We start from the raw sequence: 22,268 nt of genomic DNA, 5'->3' as shown, positions 1-22,268 counted from the left end.
ATGCACATGTTTATTCCCTTTGTGTGTATTGGAACAAAACCAAAAAAGCAAATTGGACATAATGCCACACCAAACTCCAAAAATGGGCTGGAAAAAATTATTGGCACCCTTAACTTAATATTTGGTTGCACATCCTATGGAAAAAATAACTTAAATCAGTCGCTTTCTATAACCATCAATAAGCTTCTGACACCTCTCACCCGGAATTTTGGACCACTCCTCCTTAGCAAACTGCTCCAGGTCTCTCTTATTGGAAGGGCGCCTTTTCCCAACAGCAATTTTAAGATCTCTCCACAGGTGTTCAATGGGATTTAGATCCAAGATCTCGGAAGCAAACCCAGCTTTCTGACACTGGGCTCTACAGTGCGACCCGAAATCCGTTGGTAATCCTCTGAGTTTATGATGCCTTGCACACATTCAAGGCACCCAGTGCCAGAGACAGCAAATCAACCCCAAAACATTAGAATGATGTGCTTTACCAAAACGCTCTATCTTGGTCTCATTTGTCCACAAGACGTTTTCCCAGAAGAATTTTGGCTTACTCAAGTTCATTTTTGCATAATGTAGTCTTGCTTTTTTATGTCTCTGTGTCAGCAGAGGGGTCCTCCTGGGTCTCCTGCCATATCGTTTAATTATATTTAAATGTCGACGGATAGTTTGCGCTGACACTGATGCTCCCTGAGCCTGCAGGAGAGCTTGAATATCTTTGGAACTTGTTTGGGGCTGCTTATCCATCATCCAGACTATCCTGCGTTTACACCTTTCATTACTTTTTCTCTTCCGTCCACGCCCAGGGAGATTAGCTACAGTGCCATGCGTTGCAAACTTCTTGATAATGTTGCGCACTGTGGACAAAGGCAAATCTCCAGAGATCTCTGGAGATGGGCTTGTAACCTTGAGATTGCTGATATTTTTCCACAATTTTGGTTCTCGCGTCCTCAGACAGTTCTCTTCTCCTCTTTCTGTTGTCCATGCTTAGTGTGGCGCACACAGACACACAATGCAAAGACTAAGTGAACTTCTCTCCTTTTTATCTGTTTTCATGTGTGATTTTTATATTGCCCACACCTGTTACTTGCCCCAGGTGAGTTTAAAGGAGCATCACATGCTTGAAACAATCATATTTATCCACAATTTTAAAAGGGTGCCAATAATTTTGTCCAGCCCATTTTTGGAGTTTGGTGCGACATTATGTCCAATTTGCTTTTTTTCCTCCCTTTTTTGGTTTTGTTCCAATACACACAAGGGGAATAAACATGTGTATAGCAAAACATGTGTTACTGCAATACTTTTCTGTGAGAAATACTTAATTTTCTTGAAAAATTTCAGGGGTGCCAACATTTACGGCCATGACTGTATATATATATATATATATATATATATATATATAAATAAAGAAAGTCCGCAGCACTCCTTAAAGTAAAAAATGTGCAGTTTATTCACACATGTCAAAAAATTGACAACGTTTCAGTTCTCTCACAGAACCTTTCTCAAGTCAAGCACTTGACTTGAGAAAGGTTCTGTGAGAGAACTGAAACGTTGTCAATTTTTTGACATGTGTGAATAAACTGCACATTTTTTACTTTGAGTGCTGCGGACTTTCTTTATTTGTTTATCCGTCCTGTATCGAGGGACCACCGCGGGCACCGTATAACTGTAAAAAAGGAGTGCTGCCTGACCTTTTCTATGGATATATATATATATATATATATATATATATTATAAAAAGTCTACACACCCCTGTTAAAATGTCAGGTCTCTGTGCTGTAAAAAAAATGAGACAAAGATAAATCATTTCAGAACTTTTTCTACCTTTAATGTGACCTATAAACTGTGCCACTCAATTCAAAAACAAACTGAAATCTTTTAGGTGGAAGGAAGAAAACAAAAAAAAATAACTAAAATAATGTGGTTGCATAAGTGTGCACACCCTCTTATAACTGGGAATGTAGCTGTGTTCAGAATTAAGCAATCACATTCAAAATCATGTTAAATAGGAGTCAGCATACACCTGCCATCATTGAAAGTGCCTCTGATTAACCCCAAATAAAGTTCAGCTGCTCTAGTTGGTCTTTCCTGAAATCTTCTTAGTCACATCCCACAGCAAAAGCCATGGTCCACAGAGAGCTTCCAGAGCATCAGAGGGATCTCATTGTTAAAAGGTATCTGTCAGGAGAAGGGTACAAAATAATTTCCAAGGTATTAGATATGCAATAGAACACGGTGAAGACAGTCATCATCAAGTGGAGAAAATATGCCACAACAGTGACATTACCAAGAACTGGACGTCCCTCCAAAATTGATGAAAAGACGAGAGGAAAACTGGTCTGGGAGGCTACCAAGAGGCCTACAGCAACATTAAAGCAGCTGCAGGAATATCTGGCAAGTACTGGCTGTGTGGTACATGTGACAACAATCTCCAGTATTCTTCATATGTCTGGGCTATGGGGTAGAGTGGCAAGACGAAAGCCTTTTCTTACGAAGAAAAACATCCAGGCCAGGCTACATTTTGCAAAAACACATCTGAAGTCTCCCAAAAGCATGTGGGAAAAGGTGTTATGGTCTGATGAAACCAAGGTTGAACTTTTTGGCCATAATGCCAAAAGATATGTTTGGCATGAAAACAACACTGCACGTCACCAAAAGAACACCATACCCACAGTGAAGCATGGTGGTGGCAGCATCATGCTTTGGGGCTGTTTTTCTTCAGCTGGAACTGGGGCCTTAGTTAAGCTAGAGGGAATTATGAACAGTTCCAAATACCAGTCAATATTGGCACAAAACCTTCAGGTTTCTGCTAGAAAGCTGAACATGAAGAGGAACTTCATCTTTCAGCATGACAACGACCCAAAGCATACATCCAAATCAACAAAGGTTTAACTTCACCAGAAGAAGATTAAAGTTTTGGAATGGCCCAGCCAGAGCCCAGACCTGAATCCGATTAAAAATTTGTGGGGTGATCTAAAGAGGGCTGTGCACAGGAGATGCCCTCGCAATCTGACAGATTTGGAGTGTTTTTGCAAAAAAGAGTGGGCAAATCTTGCCAAGTCAAAATGTGCCATGCTGATAGACTCATACCCAAAAAGACTGAGTGCTGTAATAAAATCAAACGGTGCTTCAACAAAGTATTAGTTTAGGGGTGTGCACACTTATGCAACCATATTATTTTATTTTTATATTTTTTTTCCCTCTACCTAAAAGATTTCAGTTTGTTTTTCAGTTGAGTTGTACAGTTTATAGGTCACATTAAAGGTGGAAAAAGTTCTGAAATTATTTATCTTTGTCTCATTTTTTTTACATCACAGAAACCTGACATTTTAACAGGGGTGTGTAGACTTTTTATATCCACTGTGTATACATACTTATTGCATATCATCCCAAAATCTCATTAGCAGCTCAGTAGTATAAAGTGCAAGGGGGTTCCAATGCTCATAAAAGTGCTTAAAAACATCTAAAGTACACCAGTGTAACTAGATGTGCACATTAAGAACATAAAGAGTATACAATACCAACAAGGGTGCCCCGCGCCCCTCTTTTGGTGTTTCATATGAACGTGGGCATAGAACATGGGTAATTTTTGCGTATATATTGTTGCCCTGCTGATACTTATAAGTGTATGTCAAATATATTAAGATAGGTTTATTTTGTGCCAGAATATACTGTGATTATTGTGTTGATTGGTGCCAAGTTTGTCATTTCGATTGTTAAATGTGTATAAGGGAGAACATCGTTGGTTCAGAAGAACAGAAAAAAAAAAGAGAAAAAAAAAAAAAAGATCATGTGCATCAGTTATACATGTAGTACTTTTTTCTGTCTAAAAAGGGATCTCAGACAGAAATGGATGCAAAATGTGCATAAGGGCTTGTTCCGCCATTTTGATGCATCATAATAGAAGCCTATGGGCAATTGTTATGCAAGGCAGAAAACAAAGTCCTGTCGCCTTTTACAGGCTTCCGTTTTGCATTTGCATCATAATACAAGTCTATGAGCAGTATAACAGATCCGTCCTGGTTTCCATTATGCAAAACCATAGACTTGTATTATGAAGGATCACAATGGTATGCCTCTTAAAGGCTTCCGTTTTGACTTCCATCTTATGGATTCCGCTATTTTTCTTCATAGCCATGCTATAACGGAAAACAATGACGGAATCCATAATGGTGATGGGAAAAAGCCCTAACTGATGCACAGGCTCCATTTTTTTTTTTTACAGGATCCATTTTTTTTTATTTTTTTTTATATTCTTCTAATGGATCAGAAGAATGGAAAAATAATGGTGATGTAAACTCTCCCTTAGTCTGTGGTGTTGTTTTAGATAGTGGTGAAAAGAAGATGCAACACAATGTGCCACAAAATTGTGACCTATACACTTCATATATTTGGCGCCAACATTCTGGGACAAATGAAGACAAGTGCAGTGACATTGATATATCTGCCCTATTGTTCGACTTCTAGAAAATAAAGCCCTGGTATTTCGCAGAATGGGGTTTCCGATGTGATCATTGTTTTATATGTTTTTCACATGACAGTAATTAGCAATGACGGTAATAGGATTGGAAATTTGCTTTTCATGACCATTCATCATATTTATGGCTATTATTACAACAATATGCCAATCTCTGCGACATCATAGAGACAATTGCTACTGTCAAACCTTCATTTGTATTTCATGAGTGTAGGGAATATAGTTGCATAGTTAATACGGTTGAAAAAAGACATAAGTCCATCATGTTCAACCAAGGGATAGGTGGGGATGTGAATTAAAATGCTAGAGTGGAGAGAGTGTCAGTGTAACGCCCCAGAGTGACATTACCACCTTTTTTGCACCCCCACTATATCTTTTGGGTGATCCTGTGTCATCCTGTATATTTATTGCCATGTCCTGCACAATGAACATTTATTTTCCTTGCAAATGACTGTTAAAGTGCAGTGTGCATGGTTCACCAGAAGATGGCGGCAATCTTGGCAGAGCTAGTTTCCCTGGAGTGGAGCCTTCTATTCCATTCCAGCCCTCTCTAGAGAGGGAGGAGTTCAGTGTTAGTGAAAGGTCAGTCTTGGTCGGTCATCTTGGAGAGAGGTTGTGTCGAGAGCAGCCCCTGCATGGGGAAGACTGTGTGTCGGCCAGCAGAGCACTGTATGCTCTGCTGGTCCCAGAGGCCTAAGCTAGGAAGAAAGGTGCCCTGGATAAAGAAAGAAGATGCAGTTAAAGACAAAGACAGAGATAAAGACAGAGTCAGACTACCGAAAGTTGAGTTGCAGCCTACAGCAGAGAGGAAAAGTTTCTGTTTAATTTAGTCAGCATAGCAGAGCTGAAGAGTACAGATGTAGCAGTGCTGATTGTGTTTGTCAGCCAAAACTAAAGCCAAAATCTGCTGATAACCAAGACAAAGTTGGGAGATTGTTCTCTGATGAAAGTTTATGCCAAGTAAGGCTGTTTCAACGTTAATAAAAGTCTGTACTCCATTTATTCTACCAAATCCCTCAACTGTTAACCCTTTTATCATTGCTTCGGACGACCACGCTTGGGGTTCCAGATATCCAGGTAGGAGCACAGTGAAAAGTGCCAAAGCCACACCTGAAGGGACATTATAGGCAACCCTCACCCCACTCTGGTATTCCTACACCTGGGTACCACCATCACCTTCTACATAGGAGACATAATCCCTCGCTGCTGAAATGCAACTGCCGTCATGACAAAAACTCTCATAACATCTGTAGAAGAGGCCCCTAGCATTGGTTATAGCCCGCTGCATCAGCAGTAAGTTTGTGTTGACGTCACTGATTAATTTGCCCTTCCTCTGATCCGTCAGAACAATAACCCCCAAAAAACGAATCCTGTCTGTTGAGCATCCGCCTTCACTCGGTCAGCATTTGGTCATTAATCCATCAGTATTGCTAAAGCCAAAAAAAAACAGGAGTGGATCCAAAACAGAGATGACATGTGAATGGAATATTTGCATATCTTCTGTGTTTTGTACCTACTCCTGCTTTTGACTAATCATAAGCCACTTCTGATGCAAAATAGGGACCATGTCATACAGGCCTTACAGCTGATACATAGACAGGATCCATTCTGCGTCTAATTTTTCCTTCCTTCTGAAAGATCAGAAGAAGGGTCAAATAAATGATGATGTCAGCCAGGCCGAAAGGCAAAATAGTGGCCTAGTCATGAAGTGGGGAAGGTGGGAACAGCATGAGAAGTCAACAGAGAGGCCCAACGACAGAGTGGAGAGTTGGCAGCAGCATGAGGAGACCACAAAGTGGTGAGGTGGCTGCAGCATGAGGAGACCACAGAGTGGTGAGGTGGCAGCAGCATGAGGAGACAACAGAGTGGTGAGGTGGCGGTGGCATTAGGAGACCACAGAGTGGCCCAGTGACATAGATGATGTCAGCCAGGCCGAAAGGCAAAATAGTGGCCTAGTCATGAAGTGGGGAAGGTGGGAACAGCATGAGAAGTCAACAGAGTGGCCCTATGACATAGTGCTGAGGTAGCATCAGCATGAGGAGACCACAGAGTGGCCCAATGACAGAATCTGAAGGTGGCAGCAGCATCAGGAGGAGGCCACACAGTGGTGAGGTGGAATCAGCATGAGGTGACCACAGAGTGGTCTATATGTGATTTTTGGATATGTGAGATGTATTTTGCCAGGTGAGGATCCTGCAACAGTATACGCCAGTGTTTTGCCAGTGTTTCTCTGATGTATTTGTTTGAGGTGCTATACTGTGTGATGAAATTTACATAGTCTGGTCTCTCTTGTTTTTGTGTTGTTTTCGTTAGACATTCCTCTAGTGATGATGGCAGACTCTTTTTTATAGCATTTTGTATAATGCCGGTGGGGTAGCCTTTATCTACTAGTCTTTTTTTGATCACCTGGCTTTGCTGTATGAAGTCACTTTTGTTGGTGCAATTTCGTCTTATGTGTTTGCATTGGCTGTAGGGTATGTTCTGTAGCCATCTTTTATGGTGGAAGCTGGAATAATGGATATAGCTATTTGTGTCGACAGGCTTGAAATAGGTTTTTGTGGAAATGGTATTGTTCTAGTTAGAGACCATGATGTCTAAAAATTATATTTCTGTTCTACTGAAGTTGGGGCTAAACGTGATCGGTGCAATTTAGGGACTGGCTGAAGGATTTGCCGGATGTTTTGTCTCCGACACATATGATAAATATATCATTGATATATCTTTTAAAGTATACAATATGATCTTTATAGATGAGATGGTTGGCAATGTTTGTTCTTTCAAATTCCCCCATAAATAGATTTGCGAATGACGGCGCCACTCTCGTCCCCATCGCGGTCCCTTTACATTGGCGGTATGTTGTCCCATGGTATATGAAGCAGTTGTTCTCGAGTATGAATCGTAGGTTAACCAACATACATTGTATTTGTGGGGGTTTGAGGCTGGGGTCCCTTTCTAAGACTGTTCTAATGCATTGAAGGCCTAGATCGTGTTGTATATTTGTATAAAGGGCTGTAACATCCATAGTAAGGAATGCATATGTTTCCTGCCACTTAATTGTTTTAAGGTCACAAATGAGTTGGTAGGAATCATGAAGATAACTAGTTAGGTTTTTTACATAAGGTTGTAGGTGTAGATCCATATATTGTGACAGGTTGCTTGTTGCACATTTGACATTGGAAATGATGGGTCTACCCGGGGGGGTCTCTAAACTCTTATGAATTTTGGGAAGATGATAGAAGTGAGGGTTACATGGAGTTTTAGGTAACAGAACGTTTTTTTTTCTTTTTTCTTTATATATCCTTTTTCATGTGCATCTTTGATTAGAGTGCGGAGATCTTTATTTTTGGAAAGGGGTCATACGTGATTTCTGTGTAGCAGTTGGTGTTGCTGAGAATTTTCTGGTCTTCCATTTCATAATCTGTATAGTTTTGAATAACTATGGCTCCCTGTTAAATAATATGTGATATAATATTAATTGATATTTAATATAAAGTATGTATTACATTACACATTACACACCATTTATAGTAATACACTTGGCAATGGGAGGTCTGTATGGGAAAATCAAGACCTATATTTGAAATATACCATATATGACAATGTATAAGCCCATACATTAGTAAAGACACGCCTGTATCTGTGGTATAAATGACTGACAGGGACAGACAAGGTGGGGTCTTCTTACACTCACTCTCACACTCTGTTGGGGGTTGTTTAACGATTCCTAGAAGAGAAGACACCATCGTGCTTCTTCCTCTCTTAGCTTACGGCGCCGCCCCCTCCCGAACACGTCATTTAATTTATTCACTTCATCGGGCGTTCCTTCCTCCTCTCTTGGCCTACGGTGCCGCCCCTTCCCATTACATCACATGTATTCATAGCACCGGCCCTCCCTTCCTCCTCTCCTGTCCTCAGAAATCCTGCGCAGGCGCAGTATCGGTGAGTGCCTGCGCCTGCACGATTCTCCTGTTCCAGAGGGCAACAGCCTCATCATTGTCACTGGGCATGCGCCGAGCCCAGTGACATAATCCGAGAGCTGTTGCCTCTGAGACAGGAGAGGAGGAAGGGAGGGCCGGTGCTATGAATACATGTGACGTAATGGTAGGGGGCGGCGCCGTAGGCCAAGAGAGGAGGAAGGAACGCCCGATGAAGTAAATAAATTAAATGATGTAATCGGGAGCGGGCGGCGCCGTAGGCTATGAGAGGAGGAGGCACGATGGCGCAATGAATAAATTAAATGACGTGGTGGGGAGGGGGAGGCGCCGTTCGGCCAGTATGTGGGAGGACATTTATTTATGAGGAGGCATGCTGGGCTTGGAAGAAATGCCGGCTGGGCACTAAAGAGGGGCGTTACTGGGCACCAGAGCAGAGTAATAACGCCCCTCTGGGCACCTTGGAACCTCATTTACATATCAGAAAAATCGCTTTTTTATAAGAATGAAAAGTTGAATAAAAGAAAGAAGACACATGTAGGTAAGAAGGTTCTTTATTGCACATTGCTATTTTAACGGTTTAATAGGGTCAAAATAGGTGACAGATTCCCTTTAAGTTACACTGCATGTCATTTTGTCAATACCTGTCTTCCCAAGAATATATTGAGATCTATCTAGTGCTATCTAGTTTAGCAATCCCAATTTGTAGTCTTCACATGAATGAACAGTTTTGCTTAACAATTGCTGTATAATTTTTAGACCACAATCTGCAAGACCATAACTGTGAAAATCTTGGACTGTCACATTTGAACCCAAACTCGGTTGTGAATTGAATAAATAAATTGAGGACAACTGCCTGAATAGATTGCTGACTAACTTGGGTCAATGAAGGAGAGTGCTTCATAATCCGTTTTTCAGACCAATTCCATGTTCCTGTACTGTGGCCAGGTGGAAGTTGAGTCATCCATGCCTGTAACAGTGACCAGAGACTAAAAGTAAGAATGCCAAGTTATGTTTCCACTGGAGATTTAACTGCAAAGTTGTGAACTCATAGCTGCCTAGCTTTGTACCCACTAGATTCTGTAACTTCCAATCTCTGTGCCAATTTCAAACTATAACCATCAAGCTGCATGCTATTACTCTTAACTGTCAAGCTGTGGGCCCACTGAGCCTGTAACTGCCAAGTTAAGTGCCATGTTCTGTAACAATTATGCTTTGTCCCACAGCTGGAGTAAAGTTTTGTTCCTTTAAAGGGAACCTGTCACCTCAAAAACGTATATAAAACTGCCAGCATTACCTCATAGTAGCCCCCAGTCTGTTATTAATGATGTGTTCGATCCGGTAGTCTGATGCTCCATAGATTCAAAAAACGATGTTTTAAGCGCCATCAGCGCTATCTTGCCAAGTCAGCTTGAAGTCAAGGGAGCAGCGGTTTCCTTGCTTCAAGTCAAGGTAAGCATGCCCCCTAACCGTCCCCTCTTTTGTTAGATTGACAGCCTTCAGTGTGGCCAGGATGGCATAATTCTCGCACATGCGTGGTGCGCTCCTTGGCAAGGTGCGATCCTGTCTCCAGTTGCCGCTGTTAGCTGGGTTCCAGCGGCACACTGCCATGCACGAGACTTATGCGATCACGGCCGCACTGCAGGCTGTCAATCTAACAAAAGAGGGGACGTTTAGGGGGCATGCTTACCTTGACTTGAAGCAAGGAAGCCACTGCCCCCTTGACTCCAAGCTTAAAACATCGTTTTTCGAATCTATGGAGCATCAGACTACCAGATCAAACATACAGTTAGGTCCATAAATATTGGGACATCAACACAATTCTAACATTTTTGGCTCTATACACCACCACAATGGATTTTAAATGAAACGAACAAGAGGTGCTTTAACTGCAGACTGTCAGCTTTAATTTTAGGGTATTTACATCCAAATCAGGTGAACGGTGTAGGAATTACAACAGTTTGCATATGTGCCTCCCACTTGCTGAGGGACCAAAAGTAATGGGACAATTGGCTTCTCAGCTGTTCCATGGCAATGAGCAGATAAAAGGTCCAGAGTTCATTTCAAGTGTGCTATTTGCATTTGGAATCTGTTGCTGTCAACTCTCAAAAAATTAACCAATATCAATTGGAGAGAGGTCCCATAGCAGAGATTCAGGCTTCATGTCATAGCAGAGAATCAGGCTTTATGTCACCCACCACTGGAACAGGCCACTGTCAGATATGTTTTAGGCCCTGGCACCCAGACAGAGGAGAGAGGTCCCATAGCAGAGAATCAGGCTTCATGTCATAGCAGAGAGTCATGCTTCATGTCACCCAACACTGGAACAGGCCACTGTCAGATATTTTTAGGCCCCGGCACCCAGACAGAGGAGAGAGGTCCCATTGCAGAGAATCAGGCTTCATGTCACCCACCACTGGAACAGGCCACTGTCAGATATTTAGGCCCCGGCACCCAGATGGAGGAGATGTTCATTCAACTTTGGGTTGCCCCGCAATATAATGGTAAAATAAAAAAAAGAGGATTGAATGAAGTGCCCTGGAGTACAAGAATATATGGTTAAGGGGATGTAGTTATAAATGTCTAATCTGCACAAGGGATGGAAAGGTCCTGTGGGATCCATGCCTGGTTCATTTTTATGAACGTGAGCTTGTCCACATTGGTTGTAGACAGGTGGCTGCGTTTGTCTGTAATGACGCCCCCATGCCGTGCTGAATACGCGTTCAGACAAAACGCTGGCCGCCGGGCAGGCCAGCACCTCCAAGGCATAAAAGGCTAGCTCTGGCCACGTGGACAATTTGGAGACCCAGAAGTTGAATGGGGCCGAACCATCAGTCAGTACGTGGAGGGGTGCGCACACGTACTGTTCCACCATGTTAGTGAAATGCTGCCTCCTGCTAACACGTTCCGTATCAGGTGGTGGTGCAATTAGCTGTGGCGTGGTGACAAAACTTTTCCACATCTCTGCCATGCTAACCCTGCCCTCAGAGGAGCTGGCCGTGACACAGCTGCGTTGGCGACCTCTTGCTCCTCCTCTGCCTTCGCCTTGGGCTTCCACTTGTTCCCCTGTGACATTTGGGAATGCTCTCAGTAGCACGTCTACCAACGTGCGCTTGTACTCGCGCATCTTCCTATCACGCTCCAGTGCAGGAAGTAAGGTGGGCCCATTGTCCATCATCATTGTTTCATCATCAGAGACGTGCTGAGGTGGTATTCCCATGTCCTCATCATCAGGAAACATAAGTGGTTGTGCGTCAGTGCATTCTATGTCTTCCACCGCTGGGGAAGAGCTAGGTGGATGCCCTTGGGAAACCCTGCCAGCAGAGTCTTCAAACAGCATAAGAGACTGCTGCATAAGTTGAGGCTCAGACAGTTTCCCTGATATGCATGGGGGTGATGTGACAGACTGATGGGCTTGGTTTTCAGGCGCCATCTGTGTGCTTTCTGCAGAAGACTGGGTGGGAGATAATGTGAACGTGCTGGATCCACTGTCGGCCACCCAATTGACTAATGCCTGTACCTGCTCAGGCCTTACCATCCTTAGAACGGCATTGGGCCCCACCAAATATCGCTGTAAATTCTCGCGTCTACTGGGACCTGAGGTAGTTGGTACACTAGGACGTGTGGCTGTGGCAGAACGGCCACGTCCTCTCCCAGCACCAGAGGGTCCACTAACACCACTACGATCATGTCCGTGTCCGCGTCCCTTACTAGATGTTTTCCTCATTGTTACCGTTCACCACAATAAGAAAAAAATTATTTGGCCCAATGTATTGAATTCAAATTCAGGCCTTTTTTTTACAGGCACCTAACACTATCTGGCTATCTACTTAGGTACCATATTACACTAATACAGGCACAGCAGTAAACACAGATTTAGCTGAATATAAATTGTAGGCCTATTATTTAGGCACTGGATGACAGGTATACGTTTACGGACAGAATTAGACTTGGAGATGCACGGTAGCGTTTGAAGTTATTGAGAATGACCCTATCCGCACCTTTAATCTAATATACCCTTTTATGGATAGATTTAAACTTGGCCTGATACAGCAGAAACCACTGATTAAGGGAATTGCTAAGTTGGGAATTGTATTTCAACCCAGAACAAAAACTGTGCTTTGACGGACACTAAATAACTTTACCAGCCACAGCAGTAAACACAGATTTAGCTGAATATAAATTGTAGGCCTATTATTTAGGCGCTGGATGACAGGTATACGTTTACGGACAGAATTAGACTTGGAGATGCACGGTAGCGTTTGAAGTTATTGAGAATGACCCTATCCGCACCTTCAATCTAATATACCCTTTTATGGATAGATTTAAACTTGGCCTGATACAGCAGAAACCACTGATTTAGGGAATTGCTAAGTTGGGAATTGTATTTAACCCAGAACAAAAACTGTGCTTTGGCGGACACTAAAAAAATTGACCAGCCACAGCAGTAACAACAGATTTAGCTGAATATAAATTGTAGGCCTAGTATTTAGGCGCTGGATGACAGGTATACGTTTACGGACAGAATTAGACTTGGAGATGCACGGTAGCGTTTGCAGTTATTGAGAATGACACTATCAGCACCTTCAATCTAATATACCGTTTTATGGATAGATTTAAACTTGGCCTGCTACAGCAAAAACCACTGATTTAGGGAATTGCTAATTTGGGAATTGTATTTCAACCCAGAAAAAAATATATCCTTTGCCAGACAGCAGACAGTATTACAATTGGCTAGCCACAGCTGAAACACCACATTTAGGGTACTGCTATTTTGGCAATTGTATTTCACCCCTCAATAAAATAGCAAGCACAGCCAAGCCCCTGATGTAGGATATAGCAAAAAGAAACAACACACTATTGATGGTTAAATGGACTTGGTGGCAGCTTGTGCTGGCGCACCACAAGACACAAAATGGCAGCCGATCACCCCAATAAAAAGTGACAAAAAAACGCTCTGGGCAGCCTTAAAACAGTGAGCAATTAAATAGCAGAGGTTGAATGATACACAGCTGTACATCGATCACTTCAGTAATTGTTTTTGAAGACTATATCACTGCCTAATCTGGCCCTAACAGCAGCAGCTGCATCCTATCCCTACACTGATCAGAGCAGAGTGACGTGCGGCGCTACGTGACTCCAGCTTAAATAGAGGCTGGGTCACATGCTGCACTGGCCAATCACAGCCATGCCAATAGTAGGCATGGCTGTGATGGCCTCTTGGGGCAAGTAGTATGACGCTTGTTGATTGGCTGCTTTGCAGCCTTTCAAAAAGCGCCAAGAAAGCGCCGAACACCGAACCCGGACTTTTACGAAAATGTTCGGGTTCGGGTTCGATCATCCCTACAGATGGACAATGATCCAAAGCATACTGCAAAAGCAACCAAAGAGTTTTTTAAGGGAAAGAAGTAGAAAGTTATGCGATGGCCAAGTCAATCACCTGACCTGAATCCGATTGAGCAAAATCTGAAGACAAAACTGAAGGGAAAATGCCCCAAGAACAAGCAGGAACTGAAGACAGTTGCAGTAGAGGCCTGGCAGAGCATCACCAGGGATGAAACCCAGCGTCTGGTGATGTTTTTGCGCAAAGGATTTGCAACCAAGTATTAAAAAGTGAAAGTTTGATTTATGATTATTATTCTGGCCCATTACTTTTGGTCCCTTAACAAATGGGAGGCACATATGCAAACTGTTGTAATTCCTGCACCGTTCACCTCATTTGGATGTAAATACCCTCAAATTAAAGCTGACAGTCTGCAGTTAAAGCACATCTTGTTCGTTTCATTTGTGGTGGTTTATAGAGCCAAAAATGTTAGAATTGTGTCGATGTCCTAATATTTATGGACCTGACTGTATGATTATTAACAGACTGGGGGCTACTATGAGGTAATGATGGCGGTTTTATATGCGTTTTTGAGGTGACAGGTTCCCTTTAAATCAGAGGTGCACAACCTTTTTTGGTCTGGGGGCCACATTGTCACATCGCACTATTTCAAGGGGCCGCAAATAAAAAAGTTAATCAGCGCTTGTTTGCATCAGCTCATTACACTGACTAATGCAAATTGACTGGGGAGGAATGATCGCTATCACAGTCATTCCTCCCTCATTCCCTTCTATCGATTATCTGTAGCACATTCCTGATTACACGGTGAGATGTGCTGACGACAATTGTACATCTTTCATCCTGATAAAGTATGCAAAACGAGTGCCTTCTTGTTTATCAGCTGATCAGCAGCACGATATCAGGAATGAGCGCTCCTATGAACACTTGTTCCCAGTAATTGTCCTGAATCTTGTGCCTTGTAACAGGGGCTTCGAGATTTCCTGGTAAAAAAAGATTTTTAACACGTTCCTGCAGCGTGGGCCTGAAACAGAAGATTCATACTCTCCTGCCGCTCCCGCTGCCTCCATCTTCTGGTTCCGGACCCATTTACATCCGGCTGGCTATTGGCATAGTCACTTGTACTTCTCCAGCCATTTCACCGCTGAAGTCAGTCATTTGCTTTAGAGGTGCTCCAGGCCCGGAAGATGGAGACAGCGAGAGCAGCACGGAGCAGGAAAGTAGGAATCTTCTGTTTCAGGGACTTTGCTGCATGAACTGGTTAAAAATAATTTTAACTAGGAAACTCCTTTAAGTGGCGACATTTCCTTCCTGCCTCCTATTCACAAATGAGTGCTTTCCTTCACTGTGGAGGACGGAGGTTTTTACCACCTTCTGCACCCCCAGATACACTGTAGGTGCCCTGCAATAATCAGTAGGCATTTTCCCTGAGGGCTCACGCACACGGCCATTGTTTTAGTCCGCATTTTTTTTTATATGGCTTGAATGTGGACCCATTCACTTCAATGGGGCCGCAAAAGATGATGACAGCGCTCCATGTGCTGTCTGCATCCGTTACTCCATTCCGCAAAATGCAGAACACACATGGCTTGTCCTGCGGACCAAAAGATAAGGTACGGTCGTGTGTATGAGGCCTTAGTAGCCGGGAAAGCACTTATTGGTTAACCCATTGTGTAACCAATAAAGGTTGTGTACCCCTGCTTAAAATGATGCTTTGTTGCCTCCATTAGTGCTCCATCCTTAGGATAGGTCATCAATATCAGATCAAAGGGGTTCTGACACCCAGCACCTCTACCGATTGTCTTTTTCCTGAAGCCCCTTTTGCTGGAATAGGTGCTTTGTATACAGCTGAAAGCGCAGTTTAATTTTAATGGGAGATGGGCTGCAGTTATCCAGCAAGGCCACTATACTTTGGATGGAGCTGTCCTTCTGACTCCGTTGAAAGTGCTAGTTTCAAGCTGGAAGGCTGCAGGCACAGCTGGTAGGGGTGTTGGTTGTCAGACTCACCCCCCCCCCCCCCAATCTGATATAGATGACCAATCTGAGTATAGGTCAATATGTGGAGTCTGGAAAACCCCTTTAAGTCTCCTCTCAGTGCCATGAGTCCATGTGTTTTTGCTTGTACAACTGGTTTTCAGCTTCATTTTAAGAAATATGTATGTGACTGCATGGGTGCACCACCAATGAGGCGAGGTGAGGCGATCACCTCAGGGCGAACCAGGTAGGGGCAAGAGGGGGGCAGCAGAAGGACCATGGGCAATGAGCGCTTTCATTGTGGCAAAGGGGTTAGGTTAAGAAATTGGCATGGGGGGGCGCCATTTCAGTTTTCGCCTCAGGCAGCAGAAAGGCTAGTTTCACCCCTGTGTGACTGATACCCTCCTGGCAGTGGCGTACATAGAGGAGTAAGGGCCCCATAGCAAGGATCAAACCAGCCCCCCCCCCCCCCCCCCACAGGACAGAAGGGTTTCCACCTAAACCACTTTCAAAGACCCTTAGGCCATTTTTCCACGGCCTCATTTGCTAAAAGTTGTTCCTTTAGAGGGTTAAGTCCTGACCAAGTTTCACCTCCAGTAGAAGAGGGGATGATCCCAACTAGTGTTGGGCGCAAATATTCAAATAGCGAATATTAAACGTGAATATCTGCACTTCGAAAATATTGTGATATATATTCGTATTTTTTAATATTCTAGATTTTTTTCCATCTGAACCCATGATCCCTCCCTGCTTCTTGCTTGTCAGCCAATGAGAAGGCTGCAATGTCTTTGTCAGAGCTTAGCAACATCCCTAGCAACCAATAGGAAAGTTGCCTACCCCTTACTATATAAGAACCTCCCCAGCAGCCATTTTCTGTAGTTTTATGGAGTTCTGAGAGAGAGAGAGCAGCGTCATGTGCTTATATATATATAATACAGATAGTTAGTGGGAGATAGTCAGTGTAGGTTAGATCATGATATAGTGTAGCTGATAGGTTCTGCTGTCCATACATACATGCTACAGACATAGTGCTGTGATGTCACAACAATACTTAGTGCACCAATCAGTAATATGTAGTCAGACCTGATAAAATGTGAAGTTTCACGTATTGCGCCAAAATATGCGCATCATTAATTGCCGATTAGCGCAATCGCTAATATATTGGAGCACTCTATCTGCATATAAAGCCATTTTTAATGTTCTGCCGTGCCAATCATTTTCTACAGTATTAGGAAACTTCTAGCAGCTTGGAAAATTTAGCAAAAGTGACCCACGCCTGTATTATGCGTGCTTTATGCAAATATTACATTGCCGATTTTTCGCAATCAAGAAAATAATAGCGAATTCTCGAATTTGCAAATATTTGACGAATATTCTACAAAATATTTGTGAAATATTGCGAATTTGAATATTGCCCCTGCCGCTCATCACTAATCCCAACTAATACAGGGCCTGCCGCTATGGTAGTTACACAACTGCCTCCTGATAATATATCCCTAATTTTATTCTATAGCATATTAACATTGGTTAATTGTGATTCCTCAACTAGAAATCATTTGCCAGTTCCTGCTTTTCACATTTGTGCACATACACTTCTGCAAATACCTGCTGGCTCCTCTACCCCACAGGGTGCATTCCCCACTGGTGGGATCTCAGACTATTTATGCCTTTGGCACTGTTTAACTTTTCACTTTTCTATGGTGTTTATTTCTGCTAAAGTTTCTTCTGTATATTTTAGAAAAGTCCCATTGATATCAATGTCGATATTTCATTTTTTTTTTGCATTTTTCTTTACTCCCCATACCCTCCCACAGTTTTTTGCACTTTTATATTTTGCATAATTCCATTGCTGACAGCAATCACTGGAATCCCCTCCAGACTGTCCTCACTGCTGCTCTCCACCACTGCTGCATTACATTCAGCCTTGGTATAACAGTAATTGCTAATTTTCCACATAGTTTTACACAGTTTACCCTGAGCAAAACTTTTTATCATTTTTCATGATGAGGAAATTCTGTATATTTATGAAATATTATTTTCCCCTCTTCTGTGAAGATTTTGAGTTGTTGTTTGGTGAGTCCAGCTGACCTATTGTCAGTTTTTGTAAAATTAGGAACTCCTGCCTTAAAGTGTAATGGTCACTTCAAGTTTTTACAGTATGTGTTTTGTAATGTACACTCACCTAAAGAATTATTAGGAACACCATACTAATACGGTGTTGGACCCCCTTTTGCCTTCAGAACTGCCTTAATTCTACGTGGCATTGATTCAACAAGGTGCTGATAGCATTATTTAGAAATTTTGGCCCATATTGATAGGATAGCATCTTGCAGTTGATGGAGATTTGAGGGATGCACATCCAGGGCACGAAGCTCCCGTTCCACCACATCCCAAAGATGCTCTATTGGGTTGAGATCTGGTGACTGTGGGGGCCATTTTAGTACAGTGAACTCATTGTCATGTTCAAGAAACCAATTTGAAATGATTCGAGCTTTGTGACATGGTGCATTATCCTGCTGGAAGTAGCCATCAGAGGATGGATACATGTTCTCATTCTGTTTACACCAAATTCAGACTCTACCATTTGAATGTCTCAACAGAAATTGAGACTCATCAGACCAGGCAACATTTTTCCAGTCTTCAACAGTCCAATTTTGGTGAGCTCGTGCAAATTGTAGCCTCTTTTTCCTATTTGTAGTGGAGATGAGTGGTACCCGGTGGGGTCTTCTGCTGTTGTAGCCCATCCGCCTCAAGGTTGTGCGTGTTGTGGCTTCACAAATGCTTTGCTGCATACCTCGGTTGTAACGAGTGGTTATTTCAGTCAACGTTGCTCTTCTATCAGCTTGAATCAGTCGGCCCATTCTCCTCTGACCTCTAGCATCCACAAGGCATTTTTGCCCACAGGACTGCCACATACTGGATGTTTTTCCCTTTTCACACCATTCTTTGTAAACCCAAGAAATGGTTGTGCGTGAAAATCCCAGTAACTGAGCAGATTGTGAAATACTCAGACCGGTCCGTCTGGCACCAACAACCATGCCACGCTCAAAATTGCTTAAATCACCTTTCTTTCCCATTCTGACATTCAGTTTGGAGTTCAGGAGATTATCTTGACCAGGACCACACCCCTAAATGCATTGAAGCAACTGCCATGTGATTGGTTGACTAGATAATTGCATTAATGAGAAATAGAACAGGTGTTCCTAATAATTCTTTAGGTGAGTGTACATCATTAACTGTTTTTGTTCACTTTTATTAGTAATCTTGGCTCTGACATTTTTCACTAGCAATGCTCTAAATGAGCGATACTAAGGAAGATCCATCATCAGCATGTACAGGAACAGGTTAAATATAATGCATAGAAGTCTATGAAGGGAAGGGAGGAGGAAGCAGCTTGAGAGCGAGAGATGTGTACACACAGATGCTGTTGCTAGCTAGTAAGTTTTCTACTCCGGACCCATTCATTTCAATGGGGCTGTTCAGATGAGCTATGATTTTCACGCATCACTTGTGCGTTGCGTGAAAATCGCAGCATGCTCTATATTCTGCGTTTTTCACGCAACGCAGGCCCCATAGAAGTGAATGGGGTTGCGTGAAAATCGCAAGCATCCGCAAGCAAGTGCGGATGCAGTGCGATTTTCACGCATGGTTGCTAGGAGACAGTCTATTCACTGTATTATTTTCCCTTATAACATGGTTATAAGGGAAAATAATAGCATTCTGAATACAGAATGCAAAGTAAAACAGCGCTGGAGGGGTTAAAAAAAAATAAACAAATTAACTCACCTTCTCCTCTTGTTCGCGAAGTTCCCGGTATGATGAGTTGTGGGCTAAAGGACCTTTGGTGACGTCAGATCACATGCTCCAATCACATGGTCCATCACCGTGGTGATGGACCATGTGATTGGAGCATGTGATCTGACGTCACCACAGGTCCTAGCCGGTAGTTCATCATTAAAGAAGTAAAGAAGAGATCGGGAACTACGCGAACAAGAGGAGAAGGTGAGTTAATTTTTTTATTATTTTTTTAACCCTCAATTGATCACCTACTAAGCATTCTGTATTCTGAATGCTATTATTTTCCCTTATAACCATGTTATAAGGGAAAATAATACAATCTACACTACAACTAACCCAAACCTGAACTTCTGTAAAGAAGTTTGGGTCTGGGTACCACAGTCGATTTTTTATCACGCGCATGCAGAACACATTGCACCAGCGCGATAAAAACTGAACATCGGAACGCAATCGCAGTCAAAACTGACTGCAATTGCATTCCTACTCGCGCGGGTTTGCCGCAACACACCGGGACGCATCCGGACCTAATCCGGACACGCTCGTGTGAACCCAGCCTAAAGGAGAACGGGTAATAATAAAGGATACAAATGTAGAAAGGTGCAGGATACAAATCATATAATGGGCAGATGTAGTGTTATCACTGGTACTATATACACACATGGCAGTTTATCCTAAAAAGTCACCTGAAATTACAGGTATGTATGCTTTAAATTAGGATTATAATGCGGTTTCACGTTTGCATCCTTATTCTACCAAAAATTCTTAGCTGTGATGCCAATAGAAATTCATTTTTAGCTTTGTGTAAGGCAATGTATTGGATTTCTTTTCTGTATCCAACGTTTATAATTCTTGTAATTCATCACTTTCAGAGAAGACAAATGTCAGAGTATTTCTCTCCTGAAAGAACTTTGCTGTACATAAATATGGACTTGAATTATTTGACCTATATATGTCTTCTCTAGTTTTGGGTTGGCTACTGACACCAATAGCTACAGTAGGTGTTTCTTTTGTGCCACAAACACATTTTCCTTCTGAAGGGTACTACGATTATCTATCTATCTATCTATCTATCTATCTATCTATTTATTTATCTATCTATCTCATACCTTTCTATCTTTCTGTCGATTATCTATCTATCTATCTATCTATCTATCTATCTATCTAGAACAAATATAGCAATTGGGCAGCACAGCTGTATGTACAATATGGGCGGAGTGCCAGCGGCTGTGAAGGCGATCCCCCATCAAATACTTAGCAGAAAAAATTCCACGGCACCTCCAAGGCGTAAAATAAATTCAGGCTTTATTCACCAGACAAGCGACGTTTCGATCCACCTCACTGCTTGAAAAAGATCCCAGGAGGTGGATCGAAACGTCGCTTGTCTAGTGAATAAAGCCTGAATTGATTTTACGCCTTGGAGGTGCCGTGGAATTTTTTCTGCTATCTATCTATCCATCTATCATCTATCTTTCTGTCTGTCTATCTATCTACTGTACCTACGGTATCTACCTATCTATTTATCTATCTATCTCATATCTATCTATCTGTCTGTCAATTATCTATCTATATATCTATCTAAGCAGAAAAAAACACTGGCAGCACCACCCTGGATAGTATGGAAAAATAGACGGGTGCAATGTCCAAGTATGGTAAAAAGGTGCTTACCCACTTTAGAAGACAAAAAATCGGACTGCACTCCAAGCATTTCTTCAAAGAAGTTAGTTTTTATTCACCCATAAGGTGGCAAAGCGACGTTTCGGCTCAAGCATGAGCCTTTCTCAAGCGAGAAAGGCTCATGCTTGAGCCGAAACGTCGCTTTGCCACCTTATGGGTGAATAAAAACTAACTTCTTTGAAGAAATGCTTGGAGTGCAGTCCGATTTTTTGTCTTCTATATATCTATCTAATATATATTTATCTTTCTATCCATCGATCTATCTATCTATCTATCTATCTATCTATCTATCAATCAATCAATCAGTTATCTATAAATCTATCTTTCTATCTATTTCTGTATATCTATCTGTCTGTCTATCTATCTATGAACAATTCTAGATATATTCTACAGTATGCTATACATGTAATCAAAGAAACCCACCATACCATGAAATACAGAGCATCATACCATATTACATATTATAGGCTACTTTACATAATCAATGCTTACTATAAGTTATTATTTGTTAAAGGGTCTTCTAGTCATTTTGTATTGACAGCCTATCCTCAGTATAGGCCATAAATATCAGACAGGCAGGGGTCCCACACCATGCCAATCGGCTTGTCTGCAGTAGATCCAGCCTAGGAAGTTTGCGCTAGAATTATTGATAGACAGATGTTCCAGTGATACTGTATATGACATAAATGTAGTTAGATAAAAGCTAGACAAACTGATAAAATGTTCTATCTAGCGGCACAATAAATGTTCATGCTGTGATAAACTCAGTAAATCTCTTGTGAATGTTCTCCTCAAGAAATATTTCTTATTTCCTCACCACATATCTATATTTCCTTCCCTTTCCTTCCTCCCTATATCTTCGTGTCATATTTTCTGTCTGTCACACTCAAATGTGTTCTGACATATTGGTTTGAAAGATGACTTGTAAAGTTACAATATGGGATGGGATGCAGACCAAAAAGTACGGTGGTGTGAATGGGACCTTAAGACGCTTTTTTATACCACTCTTTGAGAGTCAGTGAAATAATCCTCCAGAGCCCAGTGCTCTCAGAAATCCACGAAAACAAGTTACTTACCTTGAAGG

This window comes from Bufo bufo, chromosome 6 (assembly GCF_905171765.1).
Source record: "Bufo bufo chromosome 6, aBufBuf1.1, whole genome shotgun sequence".
NCBI classification, from domain to species: domain Eukaryota; kingdom Metazoa; phylum Chordata; class Amphibia; order Anura; family Bufonidae; genus Bufo; species Bufo bufo.
Note: the sequence above shows the minus strand (reverse complement) of the source record.